Source organism: Danio rerio, chromosome 16, assembly GCF_052040795.2.
Source record: "Danio rerio strain M-AB ecotype USA chromosome 16, GRCz13ab, whole genome shotgun sequence".
Classification (NCBI taxonomy): domain Eukaryota; kingdom Metazoa; phylum Chordata; class Actinopteri; order Cypriniformes; family Danionidae; genus Danio; species Danio rerio.
The window spans coordinates 23,551,319-23,570,935 of record NC_141036.1 but is presented as its reverse complement, the minus strand read 5'-3'; positions in this window follow the sequence as shown (position 1 = coordinate 23,570,935).

Genomic DNA, 19,617 nt, shown 5'->3' with positions numbered 1-19,617 from the left:
GTAGTATTTCTCCCAAACTTTGTGAGATTTGCTTCCTTCATGTCTGTCGCTGTGCTGTTTATCTGATGCATACAGTGGCCTAGAGCTTAACGTGCTGCAATTTAAGAAAGCACATGCAATTACAAAAAACTCAGCAAATAAAATATGATCTTTATCAATTTGACAGCACACGTGTTGCAAGTTGGTCACAACACAAACAAGTAAAGAAATGTGCAGCAAATTGGCCACAACGCAAACAACTAAAGAAACGTGCAGCAAATTGGTCACAGCACAAGCAACTAAAGAAACGCGTGGCAAATTGGTCACAACACAAACAACTAAAGAAACGTGTGGCAAATTGGTCACAGCACAAGCAACTAAAGAAACGCGTGGCAAATTGGTCACAACACAAACAACTAAAGAAACATGCGGCAAATTGGTCACAGCACAAACAACTAAAGAAACGTGCAGCAAATTGGTCACAACACAAACAACTAAAGAAACGTGCAGCAAATTGGTCACAGCACAAGCAACTAAAGAAACGCGTGGCAAATTGGTCACAACACAAACAACTAAAGAAACATGCGGCAAATTGGTCACAGCACAAGCAACTAAAGAAACGCGTGGCAAATTGGTCACAACACAAACAACTAAAGAAACATGGGGCAAATTGGTCACAGCACAAGCAACTAATGAAACGTGCGGCAAATTGGTCACAACACAAACAACTAAAGAAACGTGTGGCAAATTGGTCACAGCACAAACAACTAAAGAAACATGGGGCAAATTGGTCACAGCACAAGCAACTAAAGAAACGCGTGGCAAATTGGTCACAACACAAACAACTAAAGAAACGTGCGGCAAATTGGCCACAACACAAACAACTAAAGAAACGTGCGGCAAATTGGTCACAGCACAAACAACTAAAGAAACGTGCAGCAAATTGGTCACAACACAAACAACTAAAGAAACGTGCGGCAAATTGGTCACAGCACAAACAACTAAAGAAACGTGCAGCAAATTGGCCACAACACTTGCAAATCTGCACGTAACACAACTGAAATGTTTCTAGGGGACCCAAAACCATGACAGACCCTGCTGAGGTATGGATGTGTTATTATGCCATGACTGTGGCTCAGTGAAGTGACTGGTGGTCTTTGAAAGGTGAGTTGTTTTTCATTGATTTTATAATCTTGATTATACGACATAAATATAAAAACACATCCACATGGTATTATTTTCAAACCAAATTTATTTGATCATTCAGTTCAATTCATCTTTATTTTTTATAGCGTTTTTACAATGTAGATTGTGTCAAATCAGCTTAACATAGCAGTTTTAATAAATTGAAACTGTGACAGTCCAGTTTTCAGAGTTGAATTTCAGTTTAGTTTAATTCAGCTTGGTTTTAATTTCACAGCTGAAAGTTCAAACACTAAAGACCAAATCTATCGATGTGCAGCTTTACAAATCCCAAACCAAGCAAGCCAGTGGTGACAGTTGAGAGAACAAAACTTCACCAATTGACAAAAGTGAAGGAAAAAACCTTGAGAAAAATCAGGCTCAGTTGGGTATGACCACTTCTCTGGCCAAACTTCTAGACTGCAGAGCTGTCACCAGAGTATCCCCTGGTGGAAATGGAGAATAAAGAAAATAATTAGTGTAGCTGCTGTTCATAGTGTAGATTATGCAGATAGATTAATAATAATAATAAAAAAAGTGTTTACACTATACACTTTCATGACTCTTGTAACACACACATAAGGACACGTTAAAAAGAGTAGCTAGTTTATAATAATGACAAATCGTTTTTATTATAAATATATTTATGTTTCATACTTGATATATTTCATATTTTAATTTCAATAATGTACACAGAACCTAAACTATATAAAAATGTAATGACAGCTCACTACTACAGGTTATGTGCAGTAATTTATGACAAACTAAGACAGTATAAAATTTACACTTTGAGTAGTCTGAGGAGAGATCATGGTGCAATTCAAAAGCTTAAACAAACAGAAAACCACCATGAATCATCACTGTAAATAATGCTGGGTTCCACACAATAGATTTGTAATGGGACAACATGAAGGGATTAGCTTACTTTTTACAAATATAAGCAGATTTCAAAATAAAGCATTAAGTTGTCCAAATAAAAAAACTTGTTTCAGCTAATTTTAAATAAGTAGTTTGAACAGCAAACATCATTTTGTTTAAGTGATAAGTATGGCCAGACAATCTGCAAACATTTTTTGTTATTTTAGCAGAGAATTTGTTAAAAAATCTGCAGATTTGTTTGGAATGATTTTAGGAGTATTATAACTAAAATCTTATATATTAGGAGTATTATAACATAATACAACTTGTATTTAATGTTTACAAGTCAATTCCAATTAGATACACTTATTTGATAAACAAAGCAAATGTCTATAATATATCTATTAAAAGACAGAAAATATGACTTACAAACTGTATTGTAAATAAATCATATCAATATTTGAATATTACTATTATATCACAACAATATTAGTGAAATTAATTTTAAAACTGAATCAATATAAATTGACACACATTTACACAAGTAAATACATAATCTCAATGATGGGCTAAAATCTGTGGATTTCTGCACGCGCAGATTCCATGTGGGCCTAGTGATGAGCTACAGGCAACTGTTAGTTACTAAATATTTTATAGTGTACATTTTAAGGTAATACTTTTTTATTGTTCTAACAGCAAATTTAGCATTAAAAATGCAGAATTGTAGAACTATTTTTTAAATATATGACATTTATTTAAATAAAAATGACATTTTATTATATTTTTGGAATTTACCAAAATTGCTTCTCTGTAGGTTAACCATATAAAGACATTAAATTACAATTACTAAAGAACATGTGAAGATGCTCAGTAGGTCTTACAAAAGTTTAAAATGCACTTTAATGTTGGCATGTTTGTTTTCATTAATGTTGAAAGTTAACATTGTCCATTTTCCTCATATTGTGACAAATATATAAATTGAAATGGTTCTAAATTAGAATAAAATATGAAGGGAAGTGCTGATTTCAAGTGTGGATGTTGCTAAAAAAAATGGAGGAAGATTGACGAATGGACAAAAGTGAGACGCCCTGATTGTCCCGTCTAAAAGGCATTCCATCTGACCAGACATAAAGAAAAGTTGTTTCCAGAGGTAAGGAAGGTTATGGTAATTTTATAGACTATGGAAAATTTATTTTTAGAAAATAATAAAGTGCATAGAGTGCGACACCGTGGCTTAATGGTTACCACTGTTGCCTTACAGTAAGAAGGTCACTGGTTCGAGTTTTGGCTGAGTCAGTTGGCATTTCTGTGCAGTTTGCATGTTCTCCCCGCGTTCGCGCAGGTTTTCTCTAGATTTCTGCGGTTTCCCCCACAGTCCAGAGGCACACAGTGTAGGTGAATTGAATAAACTAAATTGGCCGACGTGTATGTTTATGAATGAGTGTGTATGGATGTTTCCCAGTGATAAGCTGCAGCGAGCATCTGCTGTGTAAAACATATGCTGGATAAGTTGGTGGATGATTCCGCTGTGGCAACCCCTCATGAATAAAGGGACTAAGCCAAAGGAAAATTAATAAATAAAGTACATAGATACATACATAGATAACCAGCACTACTATATACTTATAAATATAAAAACATTTCATGCCAATTGATTCAATTTATTCTGACGATAACAAAAAAATCATAATAAAAACTAATTTAACTGTAATCAAGATGACACTAATCAACAAAAAAGCTGTATTGCTGTTATGACTAATTAACACACAAAGTCTCAGTTTAACATATGGGCATGATGGCGTTTATATTGTTTTACTGTATCATCAGGAACCAATGTAACAGTAAACCTACAATTTTATTCTTTTTCAGAAAAAAGTGATTCTTAACTCTGTACCTTTGTACAGCTTCTGTAAAGACTACTCGTAGAGTCTGCCGTAGAAAACTATGCTATGCTAATGTCACACGCCGTTAGCTCGAACACGTCTGACACATTTGCTACATTAATTAGATTACCGTGTCGTCCGGAGGTGAGGGTGATATTCATTATAAATTCATAATCGGGGAAACAAAGGGCTCTTGGCTGCATGACTGACAGGTAAAGTCACCTTTGGACCTCCTCTACTCAGCATAGACCAGCGAGGGCAGCAGGGAGCACACCAAATTGGGGTTGAGAGGACACACTGCTGAAGCTGTCTTATTAAACCACACTGGGTTTGTCGAGTTGTCTGTGATGTGTGTGAGAGAGATAGAAATTGTGGGTGTGAAGGCAGAGCGCAGTGGGCATGAGAGTACCGTATGCATTACCCCTCCCGTCATTTTCACACATGGCGGTAATGAAGCTGTCATGGCCGCCAGCATGTGGACATGGTTGATATTCAAATGAGAGAGTCGTTCACCTGCTGAAGACAGACCAGTCCAATTACAGCTTAGGGCAGAGACCAGGTCCAGGAATAGGGCAGATACACTGTTCCACTGCTGTTATTTCCAAACTGGAAATGAATTTTCAGTGGGGGGAAATGCCTTGTGTGGTGTCTAGAAAAATGTACTTTGAAGAACACTAGGTGTGTCCCAAATAGCATACTTATGCACTATTCTACGCCATTTTGTAGTACAAATAGTGTAAGTAGTGCATTCACGCTGAAAACTCTAAAATAAAAAGTGTGCTTTAATTACCCGGATGATGCACTCTTTCAGCCGGTAAAGTGAAGTGTGGAATGATGGACATTTAACGCACTCAACGACCACAGCTTAGATCACGTAGGGGAAGGGGCGGAGCTTTTGGGCTCCAATATTGGATAACTTTATTTATTTTAGATTGTGGAAGCAGTATTCTCCTATGAGATTGATTATACCGCCTCCCGATAGTGAATGCGGTTATACTCATGGCAGGTATAATTTTGTATTTTGGTCATTTATTTAGCTAATTTGGCAGCCGTCAAACATCATCTGCGAAACGGTTGAATTTATGCTTAGTAAAAAAAAAACATTTGGGACAACACTACAGTACATATATATATATATATATATATATATATATATATATATATATATATATATATATACTATGCTGTTGAGTGTGTAAGTGCATAGTGTAAAGTGTGCCACTTGGGGCGCAGCTACTGTGTGGAATGAAAATATATCTGGTAGAGCTGAACATCTTCTCCCAAACCCGAAGGAACTCAACGGGACCAGGCAGAGCTTAATTTGGGCTTAATACCTACCTATCATTTTAAATGGGGTCAGCTTGATGAATGAATAAATGAATGAATACTTCTGAAACCAATGTCTTTGAGAGACTGGGTGGGCATAATGTACTCTAACGGAGCAATAATGGAACATACTGTGAAAACGTGATTTTCCCCATTAATTTTATAAAGAATGCACTACATTTGCATATCTGAAGTCTTTTATATTTGTAACACATACATGATTTGTTTCATGAAGTAGACCTTTCAAACAGGTATGTGCTAGTCCTTAATGGGCACACTTATGTCGAGTTCAGACTGCATGATTTTAGCCCCGATTTTGACTCGCTGACAGGTTTTGAGAAATCGCAGACAAATGCCTGAAATCACAGGCAAATCAGTGCTCGTGCACATGATTGACAATCACACAGTATAAACTATCAAAGACGCGATCAGAGATTCGCCGATGAGTCGCCGATGCCTGTGAAATATTTGGCGTGCTAAATATCTGTAGCTGTCAGCGATTCAAATCATAAAATGAGTTTTGACTAAAAATAACATCAGCGATTGCCTACAGTTAATGACAGAGCAGCATTCACTTGTGTGTGGATACCTGCAGGCCAGCAGGAGGTTGAGGGAGAAGGTTAAAGTGCTCAATTTTAGTTTATTTGGACCCAAGAAATGGAGGTTTGACAGGAGCACCCTTGTCTGTTTGACATTTCATACAGAAAGTTAAAAAAGAAAGTTGAAGAGAAATTGCTAATTCCTTTTTAACCCAGGTGAGCAAATATGTACATTTTCTACCCTATTAAAGGCTTTTTTCATTATGTAGTTAACATAACATAAGATATACTCCATGTTTTTGGCTGTGAGATATAGTTTGGATGATATAGTTGTTGTCGACAATTCTTCCTATTGTAAAGTCATGCAATGTGAAAGCTCCTGTCTCTGATCCATCTTGAAGTGTAAACAAAGCAGCGACAAAACGCTAGCCCAGATAGTCATGCGGAGTGAAAACATCTGTGACACGACTACTTTGAAAACAAGCAGTCTGAACTCGGCATTAGAGTGCATAATGCACAGCATAATGGTCCCCAGTGGGTTGCCAGTGCAGGGCCATTGTGAGTTTGGTCACTGGCAAAACATTGGCCCCTAGTGCTGGCCCCACTTTGGCAGCCTACAGCTAGCCCCCAGGAAGACCTCACAAGGCCTACAAAGTGATTCTGCTTATTAACAGCAGGTGTTAATCATCAATTTTCACTTACACTCAATTAATTACTTAACTATGAACTTCCTCAATGCGATTCCTCAATAGCTTCGTCTACACAGAGAGCCCGTAGCGAGTCCGCAGCAGATACCTGGGCTAGCTTGCACTGGGTCTGTTTAGATTTGGTGTGGGCTGGCTGCAGACAGCCAGCATGGGCCCTGCACAAACATGTTTGCTGGGGATGTTCTGATAACTGGAAGATAATTATTATTATTAGAGTGGTGTCTAAATGCCAGATTACACAATTATGTGCATGTTAAATAGTAAAAAATAATTTAAAATAGCTTTTTTACAGATGACTAATATGACTGAAGGCTAAGTTCCTTGTGTGTGCATACAGTATGTGTAAATAAAATACAACTGCTTTCTAAAACATTTAATGAGGAAAATGACTGATTGCACCTTTAAGGAATAGTCAATCCCAGACCCAATGGACCACTTTCATTGTCTCCTAAATGAGAGGAGTATTGTGACAGTAAATTTCGTTTTAGCCATGCAGTGCTCAGCTAATAGGAAGTCATTTCAGATGCTCCTATTGACTTCAGTGGTATACTAGTGCTCCAGTCTCAGAGAGCTATTGACTAGTCTGTAATTGTCTGTTTCCCTCTTCCACAGACTGTTAACCTTGAGCTGCCACAGGGGGAAGAGGAGCAGGAATGGTCATAGCTGTCAGTCCCGCTCCACTGTCATGACAGCTCTAAAAACTGAGCAGGCCTTCACCTTAGCCAGGTTTGAAGTGAATTCAGTCTTACCTCAAATACCTGGCTTACCACACGTTCTCCAGGGAAATCTATTTTTAAAACAGATTTTTTAAAGTCTAAAACTAAGCTAATTCAGACGGAATATTCTAGCTGTGATCTATTTTACAACATATCAATGGTAGTTTATGTTTTTACATAAAGCTTATTTATTCTTGTCCAATGCATTGAATTTTAATCCTTTCTAAAGGCATTTTAAATGAACAGAGGTTCAAGTAACAGGTCGTTCATTCTCAAAACTCTACTGTTAATAAATATTACTGCCACTAGTTAATTTTGAACACTACTGATAATTCTCTGTGTGTGTGTTTCTGTTCATCAGTGTGTGGAGGTCATCTGTTCATGCTGAATGGGCAGAATGAATTCTCCACAAACAGAAGATGCAAAAGGTGATAGAGAGGGGAATGACTCCATAGGGGACACCACCATCTGCTTCAGAGCTTGTCAGCACTTTTAATGATACCAACACCAAAGTGTCTCACAGAAAATCATGATTGCTCAAACACATCAGAGCCATATTTAACATTATTCTCTTTTTATTTAACATTAGGTTGCATTTGACTTTCACTGTTCCAGTGCACGTAAGTATGTTTATAAGACAATTCTGTGTAGTTCTTGAATCTGATTCGCTGATAGCCATGCAATATTCTGCTAATACCAGCACTCATACAGCCTCTTCACCCTTGTCCAACAGCAGCAATATTTGTCAAACTGTAAAATGTACACTCTACAGTTTGACAAATATAGCTGTTGTTGGGCAACATAATGTGATGGGATAGGTGGAGTAACTGACAGTTCATCCCCCTATCAGCAGGTGGCACCCTGCTATGTAAACTGGGAAGTTCGCCCTTAAGGCACCCTTACTTCTGACTTTAGAGCTGCGTCCCAAATCGCATACTTATGCACTATTCTACGCCATTTTGTTGTATAAATAGTGTAAGTAGTGCTATTACACTGAAAACTCTAAAAATAATAAGTGCACTTTAATTACCCGGATGATGCACTCATTCAGCCGGTAAAGTGAAGTGTGTAATGATGGACACTTCACGCACTCAACGACCACCATAGATATATACATGTGTTATTATATACATATGTGTTTGTGTTTATTATTATTATTATTTTGATTACTGTTGCTCACAGAAAATAGACTTGTCAGACTTCCTAATTTACAATACTTAAAACATTAAACTAATATCACAATGGAGGAAAATCAAACACAATTAAACAATACAACTAAGATGAAATACTAAAATAACAAAATGTGTGGTGTTGCTAAAACTTTTAAGGCTTTTTTTACTCAAGCATAGTTGTCTATTTTGCAACTTTGCAGTTTATTTATAAATATAGTGACTATTTTTTTAGTAACCCTAGCAAAACCATGAAATCAACATCCAAAACACATAAATAAAAGCTCAAATTACACACAAAACAAAAGTGAAACAGAAAACTTAATCAAGCAGGACACACCAATGTAACTTAGCAAAAAGGTGGCAATAACGTGAAGTTATTCAAAATGGAGAAGGAGTGGTGTGCTACAGAGAAATACTGGGATAACTCTGCAGAATGATGGCATTTCATGCCGTTCAGTCTTATAATCTTAAAATGTAAGCAAAAATCACTTCTTTTGTCATCATATTTATGCTAGAGAATCATTAGCCGCGTTTCCACTATCATGCCTAAAGCGAGCGAGCAAGGGCGAGCCAAGGCCATTCGCGTTTCCACTGTCACTTCCTGGGCCTAATCGGGCCAAATCGGGGCTTTCTTGTGGCCAGCGGCCGGCCTTTTTTGACCCCCCAAATACCTTGGGCCAAAGAGGGCCAACTGGGGCTTCGGCGCAGAGTGAAAGGAGAGGCTGAGTGCGGTCACAGTTTTCCAATCGCACACGAGTATGCGCCAAACAAATAAATTAATAAGGGAAAGAAAACATCTAGCTTTATAGGCTGGGGTCTTTTTGCGTATGATCGCCCTTATGTTTCCCTTTTAAATGTAAGGCTGTTGCATAATATAATAAAGTTTTCATTTATAAGTGACTTTTCTTTGCTGCGTCCTCCTTGATGTTTCAATAACGCATAATAATCTTTACACCATATTAAAGACACAGCTGACAGTAAAGGTTTTCGAGGGTTTGTGCATGTTTAGATGCCTGTATGTGTGTGTGAGACCGAGCAAAAGAGCACACAGCTCTGTTGATGCCCCGAGTGGCTTTTTCTTTTTGTTATTTATTTTGGAGATAATAAACAATATGAATACAACAAAAAGACATGAAACTTTACAAATTTTGAGTCCACTTTTGTAGGCTCAAAAAATAGTGTCATATCTTCATAAAATAGGTATACTGAAATAATTTAAAGAATTACAAATATCGGATATAATAAAATCGCATTAAATAAATAAACCAATATAAAACTAACAAAAGCTAAACCACCCTTGTAGCAAAGAATTCTGGCCCAGATTTGGCAAAAAGCTGGCACAGCAGGCATTCATCCGGCACTGGCACACAGCATGTGGGCCAAACATGGCCCGGGTTTGGCAGAGGTGGCACCGTTTTTAAGGCGGCACACAAGATTTGGGCCAGATGTAAAACGTAGTATTTGGCCCAGATTTAAAAATTTGATAAGTGGGCCATGTGAGTTTGGCCAGTCTTGACCCACATTTAAAATACACTAAAATCATTTTTGAGTAAAGAAAGAAAATTCTACCAATCAGGTCACTTTGAGAAAAAGCGTACCCATAGTGTGCCTAAAGCGCATCACTCCATGGGTTTATCAATTTCATTGCAATCGTGACACACCAACCTATCTGGCCCAGTTCAGGCCCATTTATGAGTTATTAACTTGGCTAAGACTTGGCCCAGATATGGTCTGTGTTTGGCCCTTGTCTGGAAGCCAGATTTGGTCCAGTCATGTACCGTAATTCACTGCGGCATGTGGGCCAAGCAAAACCTGATTGTGTGGGCCAGAGCTGGGCCAGAGAAATTTTGCTATGTGGGCAATTTAGGTATATACAATAGCCTACATAAATCAAACCATTTTAAAGCCATATTAAATTTTCATTTTACAAAGACCTCTCTGAAAAAAAAGATTTGAGATATTTTCTAAAAACAATAAACACCGGAGGAGGTTTGAAATATTATTTATTAAGTATTTGGATACGATGATAATAATCAAATCATGCAAACAGAGCATTTTTTGGGTGAGTGAAAACAGAAACTAAGCGACCTTTTTCTGTAGGCTAGGCTGTCTTATTTACTTAAATACATGAAGAGCTTTATTAGTGGATAGCTTCTGAGCACAACGAAACATATATTATATTACTTGCTCTTATGTGCTGAAATAATTAACAATCACCTTTAAGTGTCATAGCCTATAGGGAAAAATTAATGTTTCTGGTCTTTTCGTGAGAGGGGTCTGGCTGCAGACTCGGTGTAGTGCAATCTGAGCTGCATCCAATACTTTTTAATCCGCTTACCTAACCCCACCCCTATCCCTACCCGCCACAGTGACGTCACTCACTCCATTGAGTGCAGTGTGTCTGACATTGCATCGCTGAGTGATGCAATCTCAGCTTGCATCATAAAGGCTGCATTCAGATACTATTGCTTTTCTGAGCATTTGGGCTGAATGTTTGATGGCGTCTACATAAACGAGGATGTTATAAAATACATTTTCTTTTTTCTTTTCATTTTTCTGTCTTTATTAACAGAGAATTTCTGTGGTTTTATATTATGGATTGGTGCACTCTCTGTGCTGGGTCCCTCTGTTAGTGGTGAGACCACTCGATTTCGATGTCCACAGTCGGTCGGCGAGTAAATGAATATGATGAATGAGAACACACAGGCCTGTGCGTATAGACATATAATTTACTGCTGTACAGTAACGGGTCATTTGTTTGTTTCGGTTGTCTTTATTTGAATGGTTTTGTGATTATGTGATGGTGTGCTTTGCCTGATTCCCGCTGAAGTGGGCGGGTTGTGTGACGTTTTGATTCGGGGGATGTTCTGAGGGCAGGGTTTGCGTGATGCGCTGCGAGCTACTAGCCCGACAGTGGAAACACGACATGATTTCAGCCTCACTGCTCAACTTCCTGGGTGATTGGCCTGGCCCGATTAAAGCCCTGGCTCGCACTGGCCCAACAGTGGAAATGCGGCTATTCAAAATACTATCTCTAAAGTGGTGTTTGTGAACTGGCAATGGTTTCTGCTGTTCTGACATCAGCTGCAGATGTAAATGAGCGGCGGAAGAAAGTAGAAGAAAGTAGTACCTATACAAAAGGGTTTTTGAGACTCTTCGTGTTTGATTGTCTTTTTATACACGATTATGCCATTGAACTGTTGTATAAACGCAATATCACACTCTTAGGAGTGCGCTGTGGCTGTATATTGTCATTGGTGGGACACTGAGGCACTCGGCCTGTGGCCTCGAGCCATTGCAGCCCTTCCACCAAGTGCTGATATACAGATATTTCAATGTGTTACTTTTGCCGCCATTTATACCGTGGCGATGGTGGTAATTGGTGCGCCAGCAGCTTTTGACTGCTGGGTGGCACTTTAAGCACAGATATTCAGCTTTGCCTTTTCACAACATTAAACAGACGGTTCTGTATGCGTACCTTATGTGATGTGATGTGTTCAGTTAAAATCTCATTTTAATTTAGTTTTCTTAGTAATAAACTTACTCTTACACTATACTGTATGTTTTAGAAAAGATACATGGTGAGAAGTATAGCCATAAGCTGCAAAAAGCAAATATAAGAATTAAGTTCTTTAGCCTTTATAGTGCCCTATTAAATTGCATTGGGGTGAAAATAATGTTTTGATTTCTTTGACCCTCATGGCGATGTTATTACCTCAAATCTTAAACGTGCACATATGAGAAACAACAAAATAATATTAAGATTATTGTGCCAGTGGAGCACATCACCTGATTGTGAACTTGAGATCACCTGAACTTACTTTGTACAGCCATATCGCACTGCTACTTGTTGAATATTGCTTGTATATCAAATGTAAGCATTTACATGTAGAACAATTCAATTCAATACAGAGCATTTTATAATTATGGAATAATTAAATGAATAAGCAATAAACAAAAAGTTAAATCCTAAATTACACCATATTGTAAACAAAACATAACTTAATTCTACATAGATTTTACATCAAATGTAAAAAAGTGGATTTTGCACACACAAATGATGTTCTTTCAAAGCTGTTTTTTTACAAAGATAATGCATTATTGGCTGATCACTTCAGGTTGCACATCATTTAAAGAGGACCTGTTATCTCTTATTTTCAAGACATAATAAAAGTCTCAGGTATCTCCCGAATGTGTCCGTGAGGTTTCATCTAAAAAATACCTAAAATATAGTTTCTTGTAATATACTGTAAATTCCCAATTTTGAGTGGAAGCAAAAACATACTGTTGTCATATGTGTCATTATGTGTCATATGTGTTACAATGCAAATCACCTGACTACCCAAAATAGAATGTTTCTCCTTTTAAAAGGCACTTTAGTCAGTGCCAATAATCTAGTGTTTAATGCTATAACACATAGCACAGGTCCTTTGCTGATCCTTTCCTTCTCTTTGCTCCCCTCACTCTCCTGTTTGTAATCTTCATTGTGCTCTCCATTAAAGGAAAACAAACACAGATGAAAAAGGTTTAAAAGGCATTCTGGAGTGAAACAAATCATAGCCACCACATCACAATGTCACTCCAAACAAAAGTGCTTAAAACTGACCACTTCAAAAGGCCCTGTGGAATGAAGAATGGATAGATCATGGCCCATAGATGAACTGATGGATGAATCATGGCCCCCTTGATCCTTTGTACTGGACAGTTGTTTGGTGTCGAACAGAGTGTACTATTCGGAAGGTCTCATCCCAATGCCCTAGACATTTGAAGCTGTCACTCTGGAGGGTAAACCCTTTAAAGAGATTAGGAATGAGGAATTAGCCCTTCTGAATGCAATGCATTGTGTGTCTACAATTTTTTACCAAAACAATACATCAGTAATAATGTCTGTTTAAGTTATATTTATGAAAGTTCATTAATAGAATATATTGTATAAAAAGTAATATATTTGTTTTACCCAGTTTTGGGTAAAGAACTCAAACAATATTTTGTTTCAAACCACAAAAAGTTCATTATTAGTCTGATATGCAGAGCAAAATGTTCACAAGTAGAGCAGAATCATGGACCCATAATTCAAGCTGAAAGCATAACTAAATGGAACACATCCATGAATCACAAGCTACGCGCAACTGTTAATTAACATCTATTTTTTTAGTCCACATAAAATATTGATTTGAGCTGTAATATTTTATTAGCTAACCAAACAAAGCTTCCATGAGCAGAAGTCCCAAGCTTGTATATGACGCAGAGTATATATAGTTGCTCATATGAACGTATTATCAATTTCTACTAATTGTTAGAATATAAAAATTTTTTATAATGTCTGTTTGATGGATTTCTGGGTCTGCACGCTTGCTACATTAAAAACCAAAATAAGCATAAAAAAAGTATACTACCCGACAAAAGTCTTGTTGACTCCTAGTTGATCACTTGGAAAAGAATGTACGTTTTTCTGATGAATCATTTGCATCCCAATCATCACAAATACTGCAGAAAACCTATTGTAACCCGTATGGATTTATTGAAATCATTCAAGTGTGGTGAAGGAAAAATCATAATTTGGGGTTACATTCAGTATGTGGGTGTGCAAGAGATCTGCAGAGTGGATGGCAACATCCACAGCCTGAGGTATCATGACATTTGTCCTGCCCATTACATCACAAACCACAGGAGAGGGCAAATTCTTCAGCAGCGCTCCTTCGCATACTTCAGCCTCCACATCAAAGTTCCTGAAAGCAAAGAATGTCAAGGTGCTTCAGGATTGGCCAGCTTAGTCACCAGACATGAACATTATTGAGCATGTCTGTGGTAAGATGGTGTAGGAGGCATTGAAGATGAATCCAAAGAATCTTGATTAATTCTGGGAGTCCTGCAAGAACGCTTTCTTTGCCATTCCAGATGACTTTATTAATAAGTTATTTGAGTCATTGCAGAATGTATGGATGCAGTCGTCCAAACTCATGGGTGTTATCCACAATGTTAATTCCTTTTCCACTGCAGCATGACTTTATATTCTATACTGTACATCATTTCTGTTAAGTGACAAGAAACTTTTGTCTAAGCAATGTCAGACCTTACTGTCCTAATTAATTAATTAAAAATCAAGACTTAATCATATTTTATTACGGTAAAATAAGCTTAATCTAGAAGCTTTTGCCTTTCATGTAAGCCACTTCTGATACCAAATGATCAACTAGAAGTCAAGTTATTATTTGTTGGTACTAAAACTTGGATAGGTGACAAGACTTTTGTCAGGTAGTGTATTTGAATAACTACACTTTAAAAATAAACAAACAAAAATGACTTCCCAAAATACCGTTTCAAATTCATTTCAAATGTTTTACAATTTTTAGATTTGCTTTTTTCCGCATGTTTAATTAACCTTTTTCTATTATTCAGATGGTCTAATTCAGACTTTATGCCAATGGGCTACAGTTTTTCTTTTTAAACTTTCTTTTAACAGATTCATGGAATATTTGTTTTTGTCTTATGATAAATTACCTAAACAATTCTGTCTGTACACACTGACATTTCATCGTTCGTCATTCAAAATGACAAATGTAAACAGCTATCTCATAACATAACAATATTTATAAAGCTGTGATATAAAACTTACAGTTTAAATAAATACTTATATTAAGTAATTTGACAACATTGTAGGAAATAATTTTGGCCCATCAAAAAGCATGCATATTATCAGTTACAACATAGGTCTTAAACTCGATTCCTGGAGGGCTGCAGCTTTGCACAATTTTGCTCCAACCCTGATCAAACCCAGCTGATCTAACTAATGTAGGTGTTCATGACTCTTTTGAACACCTCGATTATTTGGATCAGTTATGGTTTTGATAGGGGTGGAGTTTTGATAACTGTGCAGAGCTGCGGCCCACCAGAAATTAAGTTTGAGACCTATGGGTTAAGCTTCTACACACTAGAACAGATTAGTAGATAAAGTGTCAATAAAATGCAGTATTTAAGCCTTATAATTAAATACAAAAAAACAGCAAAAAAGGTTTGACTAGAGGCCTGTTTTTGCAAAATCTGAACCAGGACCACCACTGGTGCCCATCTAAACAATAAGTGCATGATGCACCTGATAGAAGGCAAGTTTGATAAGGCCTTACAAAGTGTTGTTACAGGATGCCAACAAACACACAAACACACACTCTATCTTGCTGTGAAATTGAATTACAAACATACCGACAGAGAGTACAGTGATCTACAAGCAAAATCCTCTTCAAAGTCTTTTTGTGTCTTTCATACAATATATACGGTCTATCACCTTGCAATAACTCATTGTCTTCCATCAGGATCTGGACTGCAGTGCAGGGGAGGGGACTCGTCTATGTGTCCTGTCTCAACATTAAGCTCCATCTGAAAAACAGCCCTCCATGCCACCGCTGCCAGAGCCAGACATCTTCCCCGTCACTCACTTGTCGGCAGGGAAATGAATCTGGATGCAGCATGTCCCCCATTCATCAGCCTTGACAGGCTACCTTTGCCTGGTTCCGCTCGGATGGGGTCCCCGTCACTGCAGGCGAGAGAGCATATTTCTGCTGGAGATGAAGAAATTACTGTGTGTGCCGCACTGTGAAGTGACTCGTGAGCCGAGTGTCATTTGGTTGGGTATTAAACGGCATCAGGTTGCCCTCATCTCACAAATACTTCTAGAGGGCAAATGCAAAGATGCACATTTTATATTGCAATCCACAATGTTGAACTCTTTTATATTATAATTAGTTGATATATAGCTTCTTGAAGATGTATCCTCCTGAGAAAGATTACATATGATAGTTTTGTATTTTAAATGTCTTTGTGTGAATGGCATTGAGAAATATTTGCTCAGAAAGCGTATCCTCACAATTACTTGAACCCACTATCTGCTGAATGCCAAAGATATTTGGATAAAGGGAACAAAACAAGACACTATATAGACTATATCAAAGTGTGTGTGCGTATGTGTGTGTGTGTGCGTGTGTGTGTGTGTGTGCGTGTGTGCGTGCGTATGTATATATATATATATATATATATATATATATATATATATATATATATATATATATATATATATATATATATATATATATACACACATACAGACAAGGCAACATTAAACTAATGTTTGTTTAATGTTACAGGACAAAAATTATTACTTCATTAGAAGCATGGTGCTTCTACAGCAGGAGTAACTGTAAAAGCAAAAGGAAGCTGTCTGAATCAGATGTCCAAGTGCTAACCCTGATTGTATCAAAAAAAAAAAAAAAAAAAAAAAAAACACAGCTACCCAACTCATTGCAGAATTAACTGTGCACCACAACTCTCCTGTTTCCAGGAGCTCCACAGAGTCACTATACATGGCCGGGCTGCTATAGCCAAACCTTTGGTTGGATGTTGGTTTCAAAGATGCCATCAGCGAAAATTTTGGGCTGTGGACTATGTGAAACATTGTTCTCTGATGAGTCCACATTCACTGTGTCTCCCACATCTGGGAGAGTTATGTTGTGGAGAAGCCCCCAAAAAAGTGTACCACCCAGACTGTTGATCAGGGATGGTTTGGGCTGCAATATCATGGCACTTTCATGCCCAATACTTGTGCTAGATGGGCGCATTACTACCAAGAACTAACAAACCGTTCTGGAGGACCATGAACCATGATTAAAACATTGTATCCTGAAGGTGGTGTCATGTATCAGGATGATATTGCACCAATACAGACAGCCAAACTGGTGGCAGTGGTTTGATGAACATGAAAGCGAAGTTGAACATCTCCCATGGCCTGCACAGCTACCAGTACTAGATATTATTGAGCCACTTTGGGGTGTTTTGGAGGAGCAAATCAGGAGACGTTTTCCTCCACCAGCATCACACCCTGCCACTATTCTGCAAGAAGAATAGCTCAACAACTCTCTGCCCTATGTGCAGGACCTGTATATATCATTCCCAAAATTAATTGATGCTGTATTGGCCACAAAAAGAGGCCATACACCAGCCTTATGTATTACTGTGGTCTAAAACCAAACACAAAGAAAGATATTTAAAAGAATATAAGGAACAGAACAGATCTAACCACCCAGTCTTCATTGTATTTATTTTTTTCAGCTATGGTAATAAATGGATGACAAGATCTGTTGGTTACTGACATTCTTTAAAATAGATTTGTTTTTGTTTATCAAAACAAAGATATTTAAACAGGATTGGAACAACTTGAGAGTTAGTAAATGATCAAATAATTTTAGTTTTGAGGTAAACTATCCAAAAAATTCAAACAATTTCATGTTAAGAGGATTTTTTCTCTTTCACATTTTACACATCACAGAGACATACACTGAATTCAGGGCTAGATTCAGGAGAACTGTTGCAGGTAAGGCTGCTCTTGGAGGGTTTATGAGCGCTAAACTGATGTTGTCCTGGTGCTTCATTCTTTGAAATCATCAAAATGAATTTCATAGAAGTCTGAATAACCTCATTCTTTTTATAGAAAATTGCACTTTATTATGATGGTCCCTTCATCACATTTTGATTTGTTACATTGCCTCTACATAGCAACTAATTGTCATCACAGTATTAGAAGACTTTAAAGTTAGGATTACGGTTATGTTTAATGTAAATTTACGTACTTACAAAATTTCTTATATATGGTTAAGACATCTGTTGGTGGACCAATATGAAGCAGTCGGCCAATACTATAACGAGTATTAGTAGTTGCAATGTAACTTAGAGTTGTCAAATATTTAAAACTAATCATAATAAAGTAATATAAAAAAGCATATTGTATAATATTATATTTATTATAGTAAAGTAATTGGAAATCTATTATTTAGGTTGGTTATTATGACTTCATTATGAGGAATGCTGAGAAATGGTGTGATACAAACTGTTAAGCTGTTCTTGCAGTGATGCTATTTAATATGGCATAACCAGAAACCCAGAACTGTTGTTTTATTAGCACATGCATACAACAATGACACTTTTTTCCATCAGTTATTCAGATTAAATCACACTACAATACACTTTAAGTGACACTTCACTAGTAGCTTTTCATCTATGGGCCATTGTATCACACTTATTGAGACAAAGAGCTCCTTAGAGAAAAATCAGCCACTCAAAACTCAAAATGGCATCATTGTAACCTGTTCCTGAATGAATGGGCATAACCGATTTCCGCAGACACATTTTAAATAAGTGTGTGCAGTGCTTAAAGGCGCACTGTTTCACACAGCCCCCACGACGTGATGGATAACAGTGCCAGAATTGCTCCAAACTAATATCTTGTTAGAGGGAGAAAAGAGAAGTGCCCAGTGGGTGAGCTCTATGTATGCGTTAATGTGTGTGTGAACGTGGAGCTTTGGGAGGGAGGGCCTGGTCTCTCGAGGGTCCCTTGTATCCCTGCCAGACCGTATAAATCAGCACGTGGCCCACGGCCGCAATAAGCTAGAAAATAAAAAAAGCATAAAAGTGTCGGAGTGAAATAGAGGAAGGGAGAATTCTTTTATGATGAAACTAAATTCTCCTTACTCTGCAGTAGATCCACTTCCCTCGCTCTGATTGTTTACTCCTGACACCATTCATCATTACGCTGCCACAAATGACTCAAATTACCACACCTGCTACTCGTATAATACCCACACAACCAGGGCTTAACACTCAGGTAATTGTTTCAGGAGGAATTCTTTCAGTAAGACCTGATGCGACGCTATAAATGTGGGGGAGAAATTCAATTTGCACACTTTTTGGGCGTTAAATGTGGCAACAGAAAGCTTCATGAACATGATATCAGTGGCAAGCAATCAACAGTGGACAAGAATCTTATTTAAATTATATATATATATATATATATATATATATATATATATATATATATATATATATATATATATATATGTGTGTGTGTGTGTATGTATGTATGTATGTATGTATGTATATGTGTGCATGTGTGTGTGTGTGTGTTGAATTGAATTTTTATTTGACAGATTTTAGACAAAAATACAAGCATCTCATATGCACACACACACACACACACACACACACACACACACACACACACACACACACACACACACACACACACACACACACACCTATATATATAAAATACAGTACAAATTGTAAAATTATGAAATGTTATTGCACTATAAAATAACTGTTCAAAAGTAGTTTATAATTTAATTTAATAATTTATTCCAGTGATTGTAAAGATTTTCAGCTTCATTACTCCAGCCACACGGTCTTTCAGAAATCCCTCTAATATTTATTAG